Source organism: Palaemon carinicauda, chromosome 21 (assembly GCF_036898095.1).
Source record: "Palaemon carinicauda isolate YSFRI2023 chromosome 21, ASM3689809v2, whole genome shotgun sequence".
NCBI classification, from domain to species: Eukaryota; Metazoa; Arthropoda; class Malacostraca; order Decapoda; family Palaemonidae; genus Palaemon; species Palaemon carinicauda.
Window position 1 is genome coordinate 11401236 of NC_090745.1, and position 20191 is coordinate 11421426.

Here is a 20191-nt window from a genome sequence, read left to right on the forward strand (position 1 = left end):
CTCTTACTGGTTCGGTTTTTATTAGCTTATATATACCGATTTCATCTTATTTTTCAATTCTTCTCTATTCTATTGTCTACCTTTTCCTTCTGTCTGGTGGAGGCAGCGAATACAAAGAGCTGGTAAGATGTAAAGCATTGGTGATAGATAAGAAAACAGAGGAATGTCACTAGAAATATGGAAATAGATGTTAGACCATTAATACCAAGAGATATAACAAGTCTGAATCGAAGGTTAGACACTTTTGCTGAGATAAGAGTGAAAGTAAAACCACCAGCTTTATTTTAGAATTATATTTATCTAGGTGAGTTTCAAGACCTTGTAAGATGTAAAATGGTTGCCCGAATACAATCTTATTTCCCACCGTTATCCCTACATTAAGGGATCGGTTGCCTGATACACCCTCTCCAATGCCTTCTATCAAAGGCATCCTCTTCTCTCCTTATTAACCTTCACTTTGCCTCGCCCTCTAATTATCTGCCTCCCTTTTGATCTCCCCATCCCTAAAGCCTGCCTGACACTTGCGCGCATTTTTGCCACGCACTGGCACGCACTGGGTTTTTTCCCGCACTGTTCACAACCAGTTCACGACACGTTCACGCATAGTTCACGACAAGTTCATGCCACGTTCACGCCATGGCACGAATTGGCACGCCTAGTTCACGACAAGTTCACGACACGTTCACTCATCTTTCCGCATCATTCCGCATCGTTCACTCATCATTCACGCCAGTTCACGAATTGGCCACTCCATATAAAAACGGGGCTTCTCCACCCCGAGGACATTCTTGGATTGGCTTCGGAAGAGACAACAATGCTTTCTGTCAGAGACACCATTGCATTTAGGAGAAGAAACCTATCTTCTTCGTTTGTATTTTTTGTTGCCCTTTATTTTTGTTTCAATAAGAAAGCATTTGATTTACATATAAATAGCAGACATAAAATATGTACAAGTATCAAGAAAGCATTTTATTTTAACATTAAAAGCAGCAAACATGAAAAGTTTTTAGGCTGTTGATTTTAAGGTAATAGGGAAAAAAGTGTGTTGAAATAAGAAATCATTTTATTTTTACATTAAAACAGCAAACAGAAAAAAAAAATTTTCTCTTCATTTTAAGGTAATAAAGAAGAATAAGTATGTTGATGAAATAAAACATCATTTAATTTTTACATTCAAACAGCAAACTTAAAACTTTCTTGGGTTTATTTTTCAGTTCATTTTTATTTAAAACAAAAGGTTTGGGTCTTGATTGGTAATAGAGGAAAGTAAGTGTGTGCATGAAATAAGACATCATTTTATTTTTACATTCAAACAGCAAATATAAACAATTATTAGGTTTATATTTTTCTTTCCTTTTCATTAATTTTTTCGTTTCCTTTTTGTCTCTTCATTATAAAGTTATAGAAATAGTTTGAAATAAGAATTTTTTTTTTCACATTAAAACAGCAAATATAAAAATTTATTAGGTTTGTTTTTCTTTCCTTTTCATTAATTTTTTGGTTTCCTTTTTGTTTCTCTTCATTATAAAGTTATAGAAATAGTTTGAAATAAGATTTAATTTTTTTTCACATTAAATCAGCAAATATAAAAATTTATTAGGTTTATTTTTCTTTCCTTTTCATTAATTTTTTCGTTTCCTTTTTGTTTCTCTTCATTATAAAGTTATAGAAATAGTTTGAAATAAGATATAATAGTTTCTCTTCATTATAAAGTTCACGCCACTTCCCGCATCGTTCACCCAAGTTCACGCCAGTTCCCGCACTGTTCACTCCAGTTCACTCCAGTTGGCGCATCGTTCACGACTATTTCACGACTATTTTTCAAAGTTCAAAGTTCTGGGCATGCATGGCATGCATGCCACGCATCGTTCCCGCACTGTTCACGACAATTTCACAACTTTTTCACGCGAGTTCGCGCATCAATGCGTGCCAGTGCGTGCCACAAATGCGTGCAAGTGTCAGATACCCTTAACAGGTTCCTCCCAAGGCCTCTTCACTCTCTCTCCACCACCCATTCTCAACACATGCCCAAACCATCTCATTCGTGACATTCTTATCACCTCTCTAATAATTACTACACCTGCCTTTATTCTTATTTCATCTTTTTCCAATCTTGGTGTTGTTTAAATCAATAGTTCGTGAATGTATCGAATAAGGTGAGAAAGTAGGTGGATAATGCACCCAACCTAGAACAGTTATGGAGATGTAAAGCTCATTTATAATGCTTATATATTCAATCATACTTCATCATTTATTTTTTTTATATCAGAAGATTTATAATAAAATCATACGACTATTTTTGGCAATAATTCCAGAATTGGAGAATTTCCACTGGACTTCCAAAGGTGACGTCATAGACATTTCTCAGCCATGCAGAGGCTTTAATATCTTTTTCTTCTCTGCCTTTTGAAAAGAATTGGTCCACACCTCGATGACTAATGGAAAGCCGTTATCAGAACGCTTTCTATTCTGTTGATTCCAGACTTTGAAAACTGGAAGGAATCTGGAATTATTATTATTATTATTTTTTTCTTTTTTTACAGAACTGGGTGTTATATATATATATATATATATATATATATATATATATATATATATATATATATATATATATATATATATATATATATATATATGTGTGTGTGTAGATATATATATATATATATATATATATATATATATATATATATATATATATATATATATATATGTGTGTGTGTGTAGATATATATATATATATATATATATATATATATATATATATATATATATATATATATATATATATATATATATATATATATATATATATATATTTTATATATATATGTGTAGATATATATATATATATATATATATATATATATATATATATATATATATATATATATATATATATATATATGTACTGTATATATATGCACAAACCTTTTCTGAGTGGGGTTACCTTGACGTAATGAAAGGGTTTACGTAATGCCATGACCAGCAAAGCTGCGCTAGTTCTCAAAATATTTTATTTTAATTGTTTAGTGCTTCGCCTGTGGTTTTTTATTTCCTTGTTTCCTTTCATCCCTGGGCTATTTTCCCCTGTTGGAGCCCTTAGGCATACAAAATCTTGCTTTTCCAGGTAGGGTTATAGCTTAGCTTGTAATAATGATAATATTGATGATGGTAATAATAGTCAGGGCCAACTATACTAGATTAGTTTGCTGTGAACAACCGGACGAAAATCTCCCAATCCGCAGTTGGCCAGCGTGATGATGGAAACTGGCCTAACCATAAGACAAATTAACATGTCTGAGACCTTCATCCTGCAGTGGACTAGAAACGGCTGTATACTTTGTTGTTGTACATATATATATATATATATATATATATATATATATATATATATATATATATATATATATATATATGGATGGGCACCATAGTAATTATAGGAATGCGATATCCGGTGTTCCACAGGGTAGTGTTCTTGGCCCATTACTTTTCATACTATATACACATGACATGTGGTTTGGCCTAGAAAACAAGCTTGTTGCATATGCAGATGATGCTACTCTCTTTGCATCAATTCCATCCCCTGAATGTAGATCTAGGGTTGGTGAATCCCTTAATAGAGATTTAGCTAGAATTAGTGCATGGTGCAAATTATGGGGTATGAAGTTGAATCCTAACAAAACTCAAAGTATGATTGAAAGTATATCAAGGACGGTGGCTCCTCAACATCCGGATCTCAGTATTGATAATGTTTCTTTAAATATGTATGACTCTTTCAAAATTTTAGGTGTGATTCTCGACAGTAAATTTACTTTTGAGAAACATATAAGGTCTGTGTCTTCTTCTATTGCACAAAAAATAGGCTTATTGAGAAAGTCTTTCAAGATTTTCGGTGATCAATCTATTCTGAAGAAGTGTTTTAATTCTTTCATTCTACCTTGTTTTGAGTATTGTTCTCCTGTCTGGTCTTCAGCTGCTGATTCTCATCTTAATTTGTTGGACAGAAACTTACGGTCTATTAAATTTCTTATTCCTGATCTAGATATTAATCTCTGGCATCGTCGTTCAATTAGTTCATTATGCATGTTGCATAAGATTTTTCATAACTCTGACCATCCTTTACATTCAGATCTCCCTGGACAATTCTATCCTGTTCGTAATACTAGGCAGGCAGTCAATTCTAATAGTCAGGCCTTCTCCATCACGAGGCTCAATACTACGCAGTACTCTAGAAGTTTTATTCCAGCTGTTACCAAGTTGTGGAATGATCTTCCTAATCGGGTGGTTGAATCAGTAGATATTCAAAAGTTCAAAGTTGGAGCAAATGCTTTTTTGTTGACCAGGCGGACTTGAGTCTTTTATAGTTTATTTATGACATATTTGTTTTTGATGTTGTTAATAGTTTATATATGACATGTCTGTTTTGACGTTGTTACTGTTTTTAGAATTATTTATTGTTAATTTGTTCTCTTCATTTATTTATTTCCTTATTTCCTTTCCTCACTGGGCTATTTTTCCCTGTTGGAGCCCCTGGGCTTGTAGCATCTTGCTTTTCCAACTAGGGTTGTAGCTTGGATAGTAATAATAATAATAATGTATATATTTATATATATATGTATATATTTATATATATATATATATATATATATATATATATATATAGATAGATAGATAGATATATATATATATATATATATATATATATATATATATATATATATATATACACACACACACATATATATATATATATATATATATATATATATATATATATATATATATATATATATATATATATATGGTAGAATACTGATGAATAGGATTAAGGATAAAACAGAGAATGCAATCTTGGAAGTACAGGGTGGTTTTAGAAGAGGTAGGGGTTGTATGAATCAGATTTTTACATTTAGGCAGATATGCGAGAAATATTTAGCAAAAGGTAAGGAGGTGTATGTTGCGTTTATGGATCTGGAGAAAGCATATGATAGAGTTGATAGGGAAGCAATGTGGAATGTGATGAGGTTATATGGAGTTGGTGGAAGGTTGTTGCAAGCAGTGAAAAGTTTCTACACAGGTAGTAAAGCATGTGTTAGAATAGGAAATGAGGTGAGCGATTGGTTTCCAGTGAGAGTGGGGCTGAGACAGGGATGTGTGATGTCGCTGTGGTTGTTTAACTTGTATGTTGATGGAGTGGTGAGAGAGGTGAATGCTAGAGTGCTTGGACGAGGATTAAAACTGGTAGGCGAGAATGATCATGAATGGGAGGTAAATCAGTTGTTGTTTGCGGATGATACTGTACTGGTAGCAGACACAGAAGAGAAGCTTGACCGACTAGTGACAGAATTTGGAAGGGTGTGTGAGAGAAGGAAGTTGAGAGTTAATGTGGGTAAGAGTAAGGTTATGAGATGTACGAGAAGGGAAGGTGGTGCAAGGTTGAATGTCATGTTGAATGGAGAGTTACTTGAGGAGGTGGATCAGTTTAAGTACTTGGGGTCTGTTGTTGCAGCAAATGGTGGAGTGGAAGCAGATGTACGTCAGAGAGTGAATGAAGGTTGCAAAGTGTTGGGGGCAGTTAAGGGAGTAGTAAAAAATAGAGGATGGGGCATGAATGTAAAGAGAGTTCTATATGAGAAAGTGATTGTACCAACTGTGATGTATGGATCGGAGTTGTGGGGAATGAAAGTGATGGAGAGACAGAAATTGAATGTGTTTGAGATGAAGTGTCTGAGGAGTATGGCTGGTGTATCTCGAGTAGATAGGGTTAGGAACGAAGTGGTGAGGGTGAGAACGGGTGTAAGAAATGAGTTAGCGGCTAGAGTGGATATGAATGTGTTGAGGTGGTTTGGCCATGTTGAGAGAATGGAAAATGGCTGTCTGCTAAAGAAAGTGATGAATGCAAGAGTTGATGGGAGAAGTACAAGAGGAAGGCCAAGGTTTGGGTGGATGGATGGTGTGAAGAAAGCTCTGGGTGATAGGAGGATAGATGTGAGAGAGGCAAGAGAGCGTGCTAGAAATATGAAAGAATGGCGAGCGATTGTGACGCAGTTCCGGTAGGCCCTGCTGCTTCCTCCGGTGCCTTAGATGACCGCGGAGGTAGCAGCAGTAGGGGACTCAGCAGTATGAAGCTTCATCTGTGGTGGAAATGTGGGAGGTTGGGCTATGGCACCCTAGCAGTACCAGCTGAACTCGGCTGAGTCCCTGGTTAGGCTGGAGGAACGTAGAGAGTAGAGGTCCCCTTTTTGTTTTGTTTCTTGTTGTTGTTGGCTACCCCTCAAAATTGGGGGAAGTGCCTTTGGTATATGTATGTATATATACATACGTACTGTATATATGTGCATATACTTCTCTATTTTTTTTTTCTTTAATTAACTTCAGTAACGTTAGACCTCATTTGGTCACAAGTTTATTTTTAGCAAGAGCTATCAGAGATTTCTCACCTCGGCCAAAAGTTAATTTGTTTTGACATTATTTTTAATTTGGTGGAAAATGCAAATCCGGATCTTGGTATCCGGATCCGGATCATCTCCAAAATTTAATGGGGTCGTCTATGATCTAAGATCTGTCTGTGGTGAGAATTTTGTCAAAATCCGTCGAGTAGTTTTGACTTAATCCTGTCCACAGACAGACAAATAAACAGACTCTATCGTTTAACCTTTTTGGTGGAGGCAATTAGAATAGGAACTGTGATTACATCTATGCTTGAGAAAAAATAGTTTTTTTTTTTTAGCAGAGGAACTTTTCTAGCTTTCTGTTAGTGGTACCTTTGTAGAACAAAGATTTTCATCGTATTTCAAAACAAATTTATTTTCAAATTCCACTTTTTCCTTTTTATAACTCGGTCTTTCTGGATGCTCTCTGTATTTCATTTGATTAAAATTACATTTTCCTATCTATTCTGGCGTAAAACTCAGTATTTAACAGAGTAGAGAATTCTTTTTTTTTAGTATTTTATTCCAAAAATGTTAACTTCAAAATTTATTACTATTAAGGGATATGTAATTTACAAGTTTTTTAACTATCTTGTAATTAACAACGATTAAACTATTTAGTCTTTTTCAAAATCGCAGTGTAAAATGCCAATGCATGAAGGAAAGTCCAGACCATTTTGTTTTTATTTTACTTTTGAACTTGCTGTATAAGACATAGTATTCGAAAATCTTTTTTTTTCGCTCTATTTTGAGTAAAAGAAAAATTTTTTGAATTTATCATACACTAGTGTACGCGACCCGTCAAAAATGACGGCTAAGTATTTAGGAATATATGCACACATAAGCACCGGGTCGCCGCTGGTTTTGATTGGAAAGTTTATATATATATATATATATATATATATATATATATATATATATATATATATATATATATATATATATATATATATACATATATATATATATATATATATATATATATATATATACTTTATGTGTGTATATATATACATATATAATTATGTATATATATATATATATATATATATATATATATATATATATATATATATATATATATATATATATATACAGTATATATATATATATATATATATATATATATATATATATATATATATATATATATATATATATATATGCTGTATGTGTATATATATGTATATATATATACATATATATACATATACAGTATATATATATATATATATATATATATATATATATATATATATATATATATATATATATATATATATATATATATATATGTATATATATACGCCAGACTCTTGCTTTTTATTATATTATAGGGATTCATTTTCAAAAAACATACATGAAAATCTATCAGTCACTTCAAGGATCTTAATTGGGATGAAATATATATCTACTCAAAGCAGTATAATTCCTATTTAAACTAGAACGGGCGCTCGGTACAGCGCATACCTTCGTCTATATCATGTTGTATATCACAAGATAGGTAAATAAATTATGCACATTTTGGCCATAGTTTAGTGCAAATCGGGTAAAAGTTGACCAGGATATAGAAAAAATACTCTTTTAACCTTAACTTTTGACCTAATCACTCCCTATATCTATTCAAATTGTTTTTGGATCATGACCAAACATCTCACCATATTTTCTCGAGATTCGATCAAATAGTTTTTGAGTTAGCCAATCATAAATAAATAAACACGTCTATTAAAACATAACCTTTGCAACGAATTAGGTAAATGTAATAAACTCATACTTATCAGTAAAGACTGAATTGAGTTGAAAGGAAAATATACGGCCATTTAGCTAAACTTCTCCAGGTTCATAACTGCAACGCATCAAAGGGAAAATAAGAAAAGAATTGACGAACGAAAAAAACGGAAAATAATTTCCAGCTCAAGTTTCTCCTTTGCTTCCTCTTCCGGTGTAACCTACTAACGTGTTAAGGTTAATCATTTTTATCTTAAAGTTGATGTATTTCATCAGCCAACTTTGAAAGGGATTTTCTGCTCCACTCTGTCTCTTGAATCAAAATAGTATTTGGATGAATTCTAATTAGCTAGAAGTTTCTTGACCAGAATACGGATTACGAAAGTAGGTACTCATTCCATAGAATAAGTCTAGAATATTTATGGAAAACGACCTCTCATAAGATGGGGTTTCTATTTCAGATTCAGTTTATTTAATTATAGATGGTGGTGATCGCATAGTAGTAAAACTGGATGAATTTTACACAAAATGTCTGGAAGAGTGTTCTATACTTACAGGTTGGAAAAACTTTTATTATTATACTAATTCATGAAATGGGAGACATAAAAGACCTGAAAATTATCGCTCAATAAGTTACTCACCGTAATATATAAAATATTTACAAAGAAACGAAAACTAATAATCGCAAATTTGAGAACTTTCTTTGATATGTAGAAAAATCTTGATATATAGAAAATTATTTTCTTTTCGTTTCATCACCAACTTTGAGGCAGCCTAGCAACGAGCAACTTAGATACTGCTCATGAAAGCGATGGCAAATCAAGTTGACGCATTCACTCGTAAGATGTCAAAGGTGGCATCAGTTTATACCAGCCCTCTCTCCACTCAAGCTAGGACCAAGGAGGGCCAGGCAATGGCTGCTAATGACTCAGCAGATAGACCTATAGGCTTCCCGAAACCCCCCATCTTTTCAGGCTGAAACATATTTTCACTTTATAAGATTTATCTGTTGTATTTCTTGAGCATTTATTCGTGGTTGTAGCAGTACTACCTTTGTTAGGAAATTATTTATCTATACAGAGGGTTGTTTGCTGTGTTACACGTGTATACTTTTGATCTTTTGATAAGATTAAATGAGTTAATACATTATTAAATTACAAAGTTCTTATTTACATATATTCAAATAGATTTATAGATTTACGTAAGGTATTTTACCAAAAACATATAAGTTCGTATCTCGAGTTCAATTCATAGCCTTGCCTTATCCAAAAGTGGTTAAAGCTCTTTCGATATAAAAAACAAGTAAAAAAAAAAAGAGTCTACTGCCCTATCTTTCCTAATTAGAAAAAGACAAGCAAACCTGTCATTGTAGTTGACGAGAATTCTTAGGCTGTTTAATATCATTCTGTCACTGATACACATTTATAACGGTGGAGGTTTCTTTTTAAGTCAACACATTAAAAGTTACTTCCGGAGACCTTTTTGCTTCAGTAAATGGCTCAGTAACTTATTCAGTAGAACCATTTCCTTTATTATATATTCAATAGATAATCTTAAATTACGCCCATAAACGATTTCAATATCAACTGTATGACTATTATATTATTCCCTATGTACAGTTGGACACAGGAGTTCCTAGCACACCTCGCTCCAAAGAAATGCACTCTGTCACACCCATACTTTAAAGGATTGAAGTGACATTGCCCCAGCAAGCAGGCCAATGCCCATGAGACTGACCATATATATATCTGATCAGTGCTCCATCCAAGCTTTTACCAGGGAAGGCCAGGCAATGGCTCTCGATGACTCAGCAGGTAGACTTAAAGGCTCCCCTAAACCCCACATCCTTAGCTCACAATGATGATTAGGTTGCAGCTACGAAAGGAACTAACGCATTTGAGTGGGACTCGAACCCTAGTCTGGCGAACACCAGTCTGGGACGTTACCTCATTAGCCTACACAACTCTTTGCGGCAAATAACCAAACAGATAGTGTAGGGAGAGAGGCAGAGGGGATTCGAGGTCTAAACATAGGAACTCACCGTATAGTAAGGGTGTGGCTGGGTGCACGTCCTCAGACGGAGGTGTACCAGGAATCCTTGTGTCCTGCTGTACATGTGAAATTTCTTTTCAGTTGATGTTATTCCCTAACTTAGAAATAATAATTGAATTCTATTTGAGAGAATACATTATTCACTGTCCCGTCACGGGCAAATACCCTAGAATGGTAACCTGGGGAGATATTCATCCAACTGAATCTGGCAATGACGTAGTACCCCCCCCAAGGGGTTGGGGGAGGGACTCCAGTGGCTCAGTACCTTCAGTGCCTTATCTGACTTGGTTGGTGAAGGGTGTGTGGTCCCGCGCTCTCGGCTGGTTTTTTGGCTAGAACGCATTTCGGGAGAATTTCTCCCAGGGTTACTGTGCCCGTATGTTGTACATACGGGTGGACTTCTCCCAGTGTTACTATTATTGTATTATTTTGTAAACCCTTGCCTAATATTTTTTTTTCTTTTCAGGCAAGATTTAGTGAATAAAAGTGAGTGAATTATAAAGAAAAAGGCATACACAGATGAAGAACTGTCTGAACTTATGAACACAACTGGGGCTCTCTCAGTAATTTGTGCAGATAGAAGTGGTTGTGAAAGTGATAATGATGAAATTGATGAACTTGAATGTGACATATTATTTTGTAAACCCTTGCATAATATTTTTTTTCTTTTCAGGCAAGATTTAGTGAATAAAAGTGAGTGAATTATAAAGAAAAAGGCATACACAGATGAAGAACTGTCTGAACTTATGAACACAACTGGGGCTCTCTCAGTAATTTGTGCAGATAGAAGTGGTTGTGAAAGTGATAATGATGAAATTGATGAACTTGAATGTGACATATTATTTTGTAAACCCTTGCATAATATTTTATTTCTTTTCAGGCAAGATTTAGTGAATAAAAGTGAGTGAATTATAAAGAAAAAGGCATACACAGATGAAGAACTGTCTGAACTTATGAACACAACTGGGGCTCTCTCAGAAATTTGTGCAGATAGAAGTGGTTGTAAAAGTGATAATGATGAAATTGATGAACTTGAATGTGACATATTATTTTGTAAACCCTTGCATAATATTTTTTTTCTTTTCAGGCAAGATTTAGTGAATAAAAGTGAGTGAATTATAAAGAATAAGCCATGGCCAGCAAAAAGGCATACACAAATGAAGAACTGTCTGAACTTATGAACACAACTGGGGCTCTCTCAGAAATTTGTGAAGATAGTGGTTCTGAAAGTGATAATGATGAAATTGATGAACTTGAATGTGACCTGTTATATGATAGTGTTGAAAACCAAGAATATTTACCTGAACCAGGAGATGAGAGTTCTGATGAGGAAGAAGATGACGTGATGATGAGCATGAAGAAGAAAAGAGGAAAAAGGGTAGCCTCTACACCAGTCAAACGCCCCCGTCGTACCTCTGTTGACCGTTCTCTATCCCCAATTCCTACCGACGTCCCCACACCTATCGCTTCTACCTCAGCTACTCCTGCTGCCACTGATAGGGGAAGAAGGCGCCAGCGTGATATTCCGCCCATCTCTCACATTCAAGACTACAACAATTGCCACCCCTAGTAAGTTTAGGTGGAGTTGTCGGCCGCAGACCCCAAGTAACGTAAGGACTCCCACAAGGAACATCGTGAGCGCCTTTACTCCTGGCCCAACTCCAGGGGCGGCAAGGAATGCAGTGTCACCAGAGGAAGCTTTCAGTTTATTTTTCAATGATGATCTCATCCAAGTGATTGTGACGTGGACTAACAAGGCCATTGATACATTTGCCTCCAACTATACTTTTGCTCCCACTGTGCCATTAGAAGTCAAAGCATTGCTGGGTGTACTTATCATCAGTGCCCAGAAGTGCGATGAACACATCCCCACCAGTGAAATGTGGAGCGTGGATACAGGTTGTGGTCTATACCGTGTGGCAATGTCCGAGGCTCGGTTCAGGTTCCTTATTCGGTGTCTAAGATTTGACGACCCACAAACGCGACAGGTTCGGCGAGAGGTTGACAAGTTTGCTGCTGTGAGGGAAATATGGGACATTTTTATTGAGAGATGTGGCAAACTGTATGTCCCCCATGAAAACCTCACTGTTGATGAGCAGCTACTGGGATTCAGGGGCCGCTGCCCCTTCCGTATGTACATTCCCAACAAGCCGGCCAAGTATGGAATCAAGCTCGTTCTCATCAATGATAGCAAGTCCAAGTACTTGGTTGGTGGCATCCCATACTTGGGGAAGCAGGGGACTCAACCAAAGGGCGGCCTTACACTCGGCCATCAGTTTACCCGAGAGCTAACGAGGCCTTACCATGGAACACACAGGAACGTCACAACTGACAACTGGTTTACCTCTGTTCCCCTGGTATCAGATCTCCTAAATAACTGTGGCATGACTCTTGTTGGCACAGTGCGCGCCAACAAGAAGGAGATACCGAAGGAGATGACGGACAAAGCTACAAGAGAGCGTGGATCAAGTGCCTTCCTGTACACAAAGGAAATGACTCTGGTGTCATATGTGTCTGATACATCCAAGACAACAAAGAAACTAGTGTTGCTCCTGTCATCTCAGCACACTCAGCCCAACATTGGCACTAAAGGAAAACCGGAAATTATTGAATTCTACAATTCAACAAAAGGAGGCGTTGATACGTTTGACCAGATGTGTTCCGGGAATTCCTGTTTGCGCAAAACAAGACGTTGGCCACTCTGTATTTTTTATGGAATGGTGAATGCTGCCAATGTAAACTCTTACATTTTATACAAGGAGAATATGGAAAGAGGGGGCAACAGAAAAGTCATATCACGCCAGAAATTCATGCTGCAGCTCGGGAAGGCCCTAATCACCCCATGGGCCACGTCACGGCTGGATTTACCCTTGCCCCGATCCTTGCAGTCCTTGATCACCACTGTCTGCAATGTACCATCACCAGGCAGTGCTGCAGGATCACCAGGGACATCTTTCTCAGCCAGCAGCGGTGCATTGGTGCGCTGTTGTGAGTGCCCGGTCAAGTCCGATAGGAAGACGCGTCACAGATGCAACAAGTGCGTCAAGCCGATGTGTCCTCGGCATCTGTATCCAGTCTGTGGTGACTGTATCTAACAGGTGAGTGTATATATAGTACTGTATGTGTTTCATTGATGTACTTTGAGTCATTTGAAGCATAATTTGCCATACTGCAAGTGTTGAATAGAAAAAAATTAATTTGGTATGTACTGAAAAATTTACCATTTTTTGTCTGTCTCCCATACAGATTGTATACGAGCTTGGGAGATGGGATTCAGCCAGTACGTAGTCCCATGACAGTAGAGAGTTCTACACCAACAAAAAACAAAATTCGGAAATCCTTTTTTTTTTGTCAATTTAATTAGTAAAGTACTCCAAGAAAAGTCTATTTTTTTCTGTATTTTTGAAAAAAAAAATAAAAATATGATTTACTGGAGGATTTCATTTATAATAGCCTCAATAAGAGAGAAGGAGTTATATTTCATTCGTATGTGTTCCAAATAACAAGATTTTCAGGATAAGTATTTTATTTTAATTATTTAATTACCGGGTGAAATTCACCCAGGGTTACCTTTCATGTTACGGAAATGGAGGGTTACCGTATAGTAAGGGTGTGGCTGGGTGCGCGTCCTCAGACCGAGGTGTACCAGGAATCCTTGTGTCCTGCTGTACATGTGAAATTTCTTTTCAGTTGATGTTATTCCCTAACTTAGAAATATTAATTGAATTCTATTTGAGAGAATACATTATTCACTGTCCGTCACGAGCAAATATTAATCAACAGCAAACCAAAGAGGCGGGGATAAGACAGATGCTATTCCGTTCTTTCAACACACACAATTTCAATTAGAGAATTACAAAGTCACTGGAGCACTTGGTATAACTTCAAAAGATAAATCATCAGTTGGTAGCGACAAAGGTTCTTTAAAAAGTGAATTTCCTTAAATGAATACTGAATAAGTGCTCTTCCAGGTATCAATACAAATTTAGGCTCGGACGGCGGAGAGATCTACAGCAAAGGGAGACTTATCAATCTTACGTTACATGGTAAAAAGATGATAGTTCTTATCTTTAAAAGGGCACAAACGAGAATGGACGTTAGCCGTTAATCGTGGCTATCTTCAAACTGCTCCAAGGCGTAGTAATTAATCTTGGACGGTGTCGTTCATGGGCGCCTTAGGGTGTGGATCCCATCTTGCCTGTGGGGTTTTAGGTATGGGTATGCCCCTCAGATCTATGTCAATGGACTCTCTTTGCTGCTCCCTCCCCCTTCCTTACCTGTAACCAAGAATTTGAAAACAACAAAATGGTCTAATCATCATATGTCAGGCGCCAAGCCTCCTGACATTGCGTCTGATAGGCTAAGCAAAACAGCGGCAGAGTTCAATAATCATTATTCCAATATCTATGTATTTTTATCATATTTTTTACTTGTGACATCACTATTTTGTAAGAATCTTGAGAAAATTTTAGTTTATAGCCTTCCACCATTATGTCTTATAGTTTATTCTCTTGTAATTCCACGTTGCTGAAGAGAGAACAGAAATACAAGACATTAATTCACTTTGGCGTCTCATATGAAGCCAAATTGATTTTGGATTATTAGGACGAGTTGGGGCTTGACTCTAGATGTTTGTTTTGATATACATATACATATGTATATATACACTGTATATATATGTATATATATATATATATATATATATATATATATATATATATATATATACATATATAAATATATATCTATATATATATACATAAATATATGTATATATAAATATATATATCATATATATTATATATATATATATATATATATATATATATATATATATATATATATATATATATATATATATATATATATATATATATATGAATATATATATGAATATATATATATGTATATATATATATATATATATATATATATATATATATATATATATATATATGTATGTATGTATATATTATGTATATATATATTATGTATATTTTTATATAATGTATATATATAAAGAGAGAGAGAGAGAGAGAGAGAGAGAGAGAGAGAGAGAGAGAGAGAGAGAGAGAGAGAGAGAGAGAGGTACTTCATGATTTGCGACCAATCAATAAAAGATTTCCAGGAACTATTGAAATCTTAAACAGTAATATCTGATATGTTATTTTTATTAGCTGTGATACAGAGTAATGATAATGAATACTGTCTTCGATTCATGTTGATTCGTTTTTATATAAATGTGTTAATAAAATCATATTAAGAAATATTTCTTTCCAAATTCTTATACTTACGTAGAACTTAGTTTTGTGCTTGATTTGGTATTTTTATAGGAGAATTCATGTTAAAGACTTACATGCACTTGACACACACACAACCACACACACACACACACACACACACACACACACACACACACACACATATATATATATATATATATATATATATATATATATATATATATATATATATATATATATATACATACATTTACCTACATTTATACTGTATATATATTTTATAAATGTATATATATATATATATATATATATATATATATATATATATATATATATATATATATATATATATATAGAGAGAGAGAGAGAGAGAGAGAGAGAGAGAGAGAGAGAGAGAGAGAGAGAGAGAGAGAGAGAGAGAGACATATATATGTATGCGTATATGTATATATATAAGTTTATATAAGTATATGTATATAGCCTATGTGTGTATATATATATATATATATATATATATATATATATATATATATATATATATATATATATATATATATATATATTTATATATGTGCATGTATAAATATTTATGTATATATATGTATATATGTGAATACACACACACACACACACACACACACACACACACACATATATATATATATATATATATATATATATATATATATATATATATATATATATATATCAGCTCTTTCTACGCCTACTGACACAAAGGCCCTTATGTATACACACATATATATTTATATATATGTATATATATATATACATATATATAAAAGTATATATATATATATATATATATATATATATATATATATATATATATATATATATATATAAATAAAAGTATATGTATGTATGTATGTATGTATTATATTTATGTATATAATATATATATACGTATATAATCACATATCTAAGATTATATACATACATATATATATATATATATATATATATATATATATATATATATATATATATATATATATATATATATACATATATATATATGTATATATATATATGTATATATATCTAAAACTTTCATACATATATTTGTATATATTCTTTTATATTTAAACATATTTATGCATATATATGTGTGTATGTAATTGTTTAACGCAGCTTTAAGGGTCCTTCATATGTAACTCCATTAGACGCCAAGCTCAAAAAGCATTATTGAATATTTTCGCGAATGTGCATTGGGCAAAACCCTCAGTGAGGCAATTTCTGCGACCTAATTTCTGAAGTGGTTCATATCCGTCTTAATTAGAAACAAAATTCCTTCGTATTTTCTTCTTCGCTTCATTTATTGCCTCTTTCCTTAATCGAATATCTCCAATAACCACCAAACCCTTTTTTCTTTTTCTCTTGTGGAAAGGCGCGTATTGTTTGCCACAAGCAACGGAATGCTTGCGTGAGATTATTTTCTCTCTTATTGCGATCGTTAGTGGGAAATTGCATTTTTGTGCTTTTTATGCATTCGCTTCTCTTTTGTTTATATCTCATAAGTTGGAATTTTTTTTATCTCGTCTTAGTCCTATACTTGGTTTTTGTAATTACCCCTGAAGTTTCGACATACATCTTACTGGTTAACTGATTTCATCAACCTTTCAAAATGGGACATATTAAGTATGATTACCTCCGCCAACGAAGTTGGGAGGAGGTTATGTTTTCGCCCCAGTTGATCCGCTGGTTTGTGAACAACTTCCTGGGCCCAAAATTTACTCATAGACTATTGAAACATTCAGGGATTGATAGTTACGTCAAGACGTAGCAGTGATTCAATTTTGAACGCCCTAGGTCAAGGGTCAAGGTCGAGTAAAAGGTCGACCGAATTAACCTTACTCTTGACCCGAAGTTCGCACATGGTTGTCACACAAATATCAAATACGCCTACGGTCTAAATTGATTCTGGGAAAGGCAAACTGGTTTCGAGAAATAGGCTGCCGTAGCGGAAGTTTGCACTCGCAAAGTGCTTTTCTAGATTTTAATGAGTTGAACCGAAATTTTGGTCATTATTAGATATTGCTCTTTTAATAGGACAGAGCGAAATGGCTCATGTAACCAAAATTTTCAATCAACGTAAACTTAATCTAAGGAAAATGTTAAATACCTCATATAAAGACAGATATCAATTCCTGTATATTTTCAAGACTAACTGGGTCACCTGATATAGATTAATGGGTTGTGGTGGCCTATTGGAAACGTTCATGGCTGATAATCTGCCAGACTGCGGCTCGAGATTTTTTATTTGTCTGTAACCTCACCATCCTTGTGAACTAAGGAGAGGGGTTGGGCGAGTCTATAGGTCTACCTGCTGAATCATCAGCAGCCATTGCCTGGCCCTCCCAATTCCTAGCTTGGCTGGAGAGGGGCTCGGGCAATGATCATATGTATGAATGGTCAGTCTCTATATTGCAGTGTCCCTGTCCCATGCCTCGTCTATTTATGAGTGGAATTTAAACCTTTGATGTCATTTTAAAACCTGGATAAACTTTACCGAAACTCTCACCATACCTTGGCAATCTGAAGCAAGCATCAATTTTATTAAAAAAAATAACCTGATACAAGTCTGTCCGGGAAGCTTTTCTGGGTCGCCAGATATACGCTAATGTTTAAAAACCTTGATAAACTTTACCGAAACTCTCACTATTAAGAAAATAAGCTTTTGCAAGTTTGCCTGAACAAACCAGTTTTAGTGCAGCCTCAAATTCCCACGCCCTTAAAACACACCCACGGGTATTTTCGAATGGCTGAAACTTCTAATATGTTAAAGGGATTTTCCTTTTTTCTGGAGGAAAGAGAGAGAGAGAGAGAGAGAGAGAGAGAGAGAGAGAGAGAGAGAGAGAGAGAGAGAGAGAGAGAGAGAGAGAGAGAGAGAGAGTGCAGTTTCTGTTTTGGGAAATTGTTGTCCAGTTGGACGACGAAAGCGAATCCTTGTATTGCGTTCAAGTTGTGGCAACGAAGATCAGTGAGCATTCCAGATAATTGGGTTAAGGGCCGTTGTAAATTGCAAGACAGAAGCAATGAACCCCCCCCCCTCTCTCTCTCCCTTCCTCTCTCTCTCTCTCTCTGGGTCATTGGGTCCTAGTTTTTCATTGTGAGTCTCTCTCTCTCTCTCTCTCTCTCTCTCTCTCTCTCTCTCTCTCCTCTCTCTCTCTCTCTCTCTCTCTCTCTCTGACTATGTTGAAATTGGGTGAGCTGATATTAACCAACCTTGTGAAAACATCCATTTGTGATAGTTTGCAACATTGAAAAATATCGTCCTTTATAAAGCGTAGATGTTTTCAAGGAATTCGCTTCTGGAAAAAAAACCTTCTTTTCAGTGGTAATTAAATCAAAGTGTTTGTATATTGTTGAAGTTGGGGTTTACTCACTTGAGGGATTGGTTTATAGTGAAGGTCACACTTAGTTTATGTACTTTGAGTTGCATTGCTCAGTCTGGGTGAGATATTATTACTTGCTAAGCTATAACCCTAGTTGGAAAAGCAGGATGCTATAAACCCAGAGGTTCCAACAGGTAAAATAGCCCTGTGAGGAAAGGAAATAAGAGAAATAATTAACAATTAAAGTAAAATACTTTAAGAACAGTAAATAATGGGTAATTTGTCATTGTTGTTCATCAACAACAATAATCTTGATCATCGAAACTTCGTAATAGAATATCCACTCGTGAAGTCGTAAAAAATTGAATTTTAATAGATTACGATGAGAGCGATAACATTATTTATAGATAAATGAAAACACCCAGAAAGATACGAACGCTCTTAAGCGTATATCCCTTTAAAGCAGCATTAAACTATTCTGAATTATTAAAACACTTGTACTCTCATAGCTACTTATACTTAGAAATGTGACGTGAGTGATAATATAAAGAAATGATAATTAGTGAATCACCTTTAAACTGTGAGACAGATTTTGGTCTTCAAGAAATAGTCTCCAGAATTATAATCTACTTCATAAATTTCAGTCAAATGGGATATTCAACATCATAATGCATGAAATATACCTCAGACTTCTCGAATCTTCGATGTCATAATGTAATAAGAATCCTGATCGATAATGTAACTAGAATTGTGATAGTCAATATAATAAGAATCCTATTAGTTAATATATATAGAATCTTGATCGTCAATGTGATAGTATCCTTATTGTCAATGTGATAAGATTCCTGATAGTTGATGCAAGAAGAATCCTAATCTTTAATGTAATAAGAATTTTAATCGCCAATGTAATAAGGATCCCGATCGGGAATGTAATGAGAATCCCTATTGTGTTTGTGTCTTCAGAGCTATAAGCAATCGGATATTATATCCTGAATTGCGTTGAGTCTACCATACTATAAAACGGACATAAACCCTAGTCGTTTAGGCTATTATTATTATTATTATTATTATTATTATTATTATTATTATTATTATTTTTTTATTATTTTTATTATTATCATCATCATCATCATCATCATTATCATTATCATTATTATTACTACTAGCTAAGCTACAACCCTAGTATAAAAACATTTGCTGCGAGTTTGAAATTTTGAAGTTCTACTGATTCAACCACCCGATGAGGAAGATCATTCCACAACTTGGTTACAACTGGAATAAAACTTCTAGAGTACTGTGTAGTATTGAGCCTCATGATGGAGAAGGTTTGACTATTAGAATTAACTGTATACCTAGTATTACGAACAGGTTCAGAAGTATT

General features: G+C 34.5%; 1 protein-coding gene and 1 pseudogene across 1 annotated transcript in view; one reads left to right on the top strand and one right to left on the bottom strand.

Moving 5' to 3' along the window:
* The window catches only part of LOC137614631 (tachykinin-like peptides receptor 86C), a 566255-nt gene that overhangs the window by 226146 nt on the left and 319918 nt on the right, over positions 1-20191 (bottom strand). The gene's annotated exons all lie outside the window — the stretch shown is intronic.
* LOC137614630 (piggyBac transposable element-derived protein 4-like) lies at positions 11344-13586 on the top strand (annotated as a pseudogene).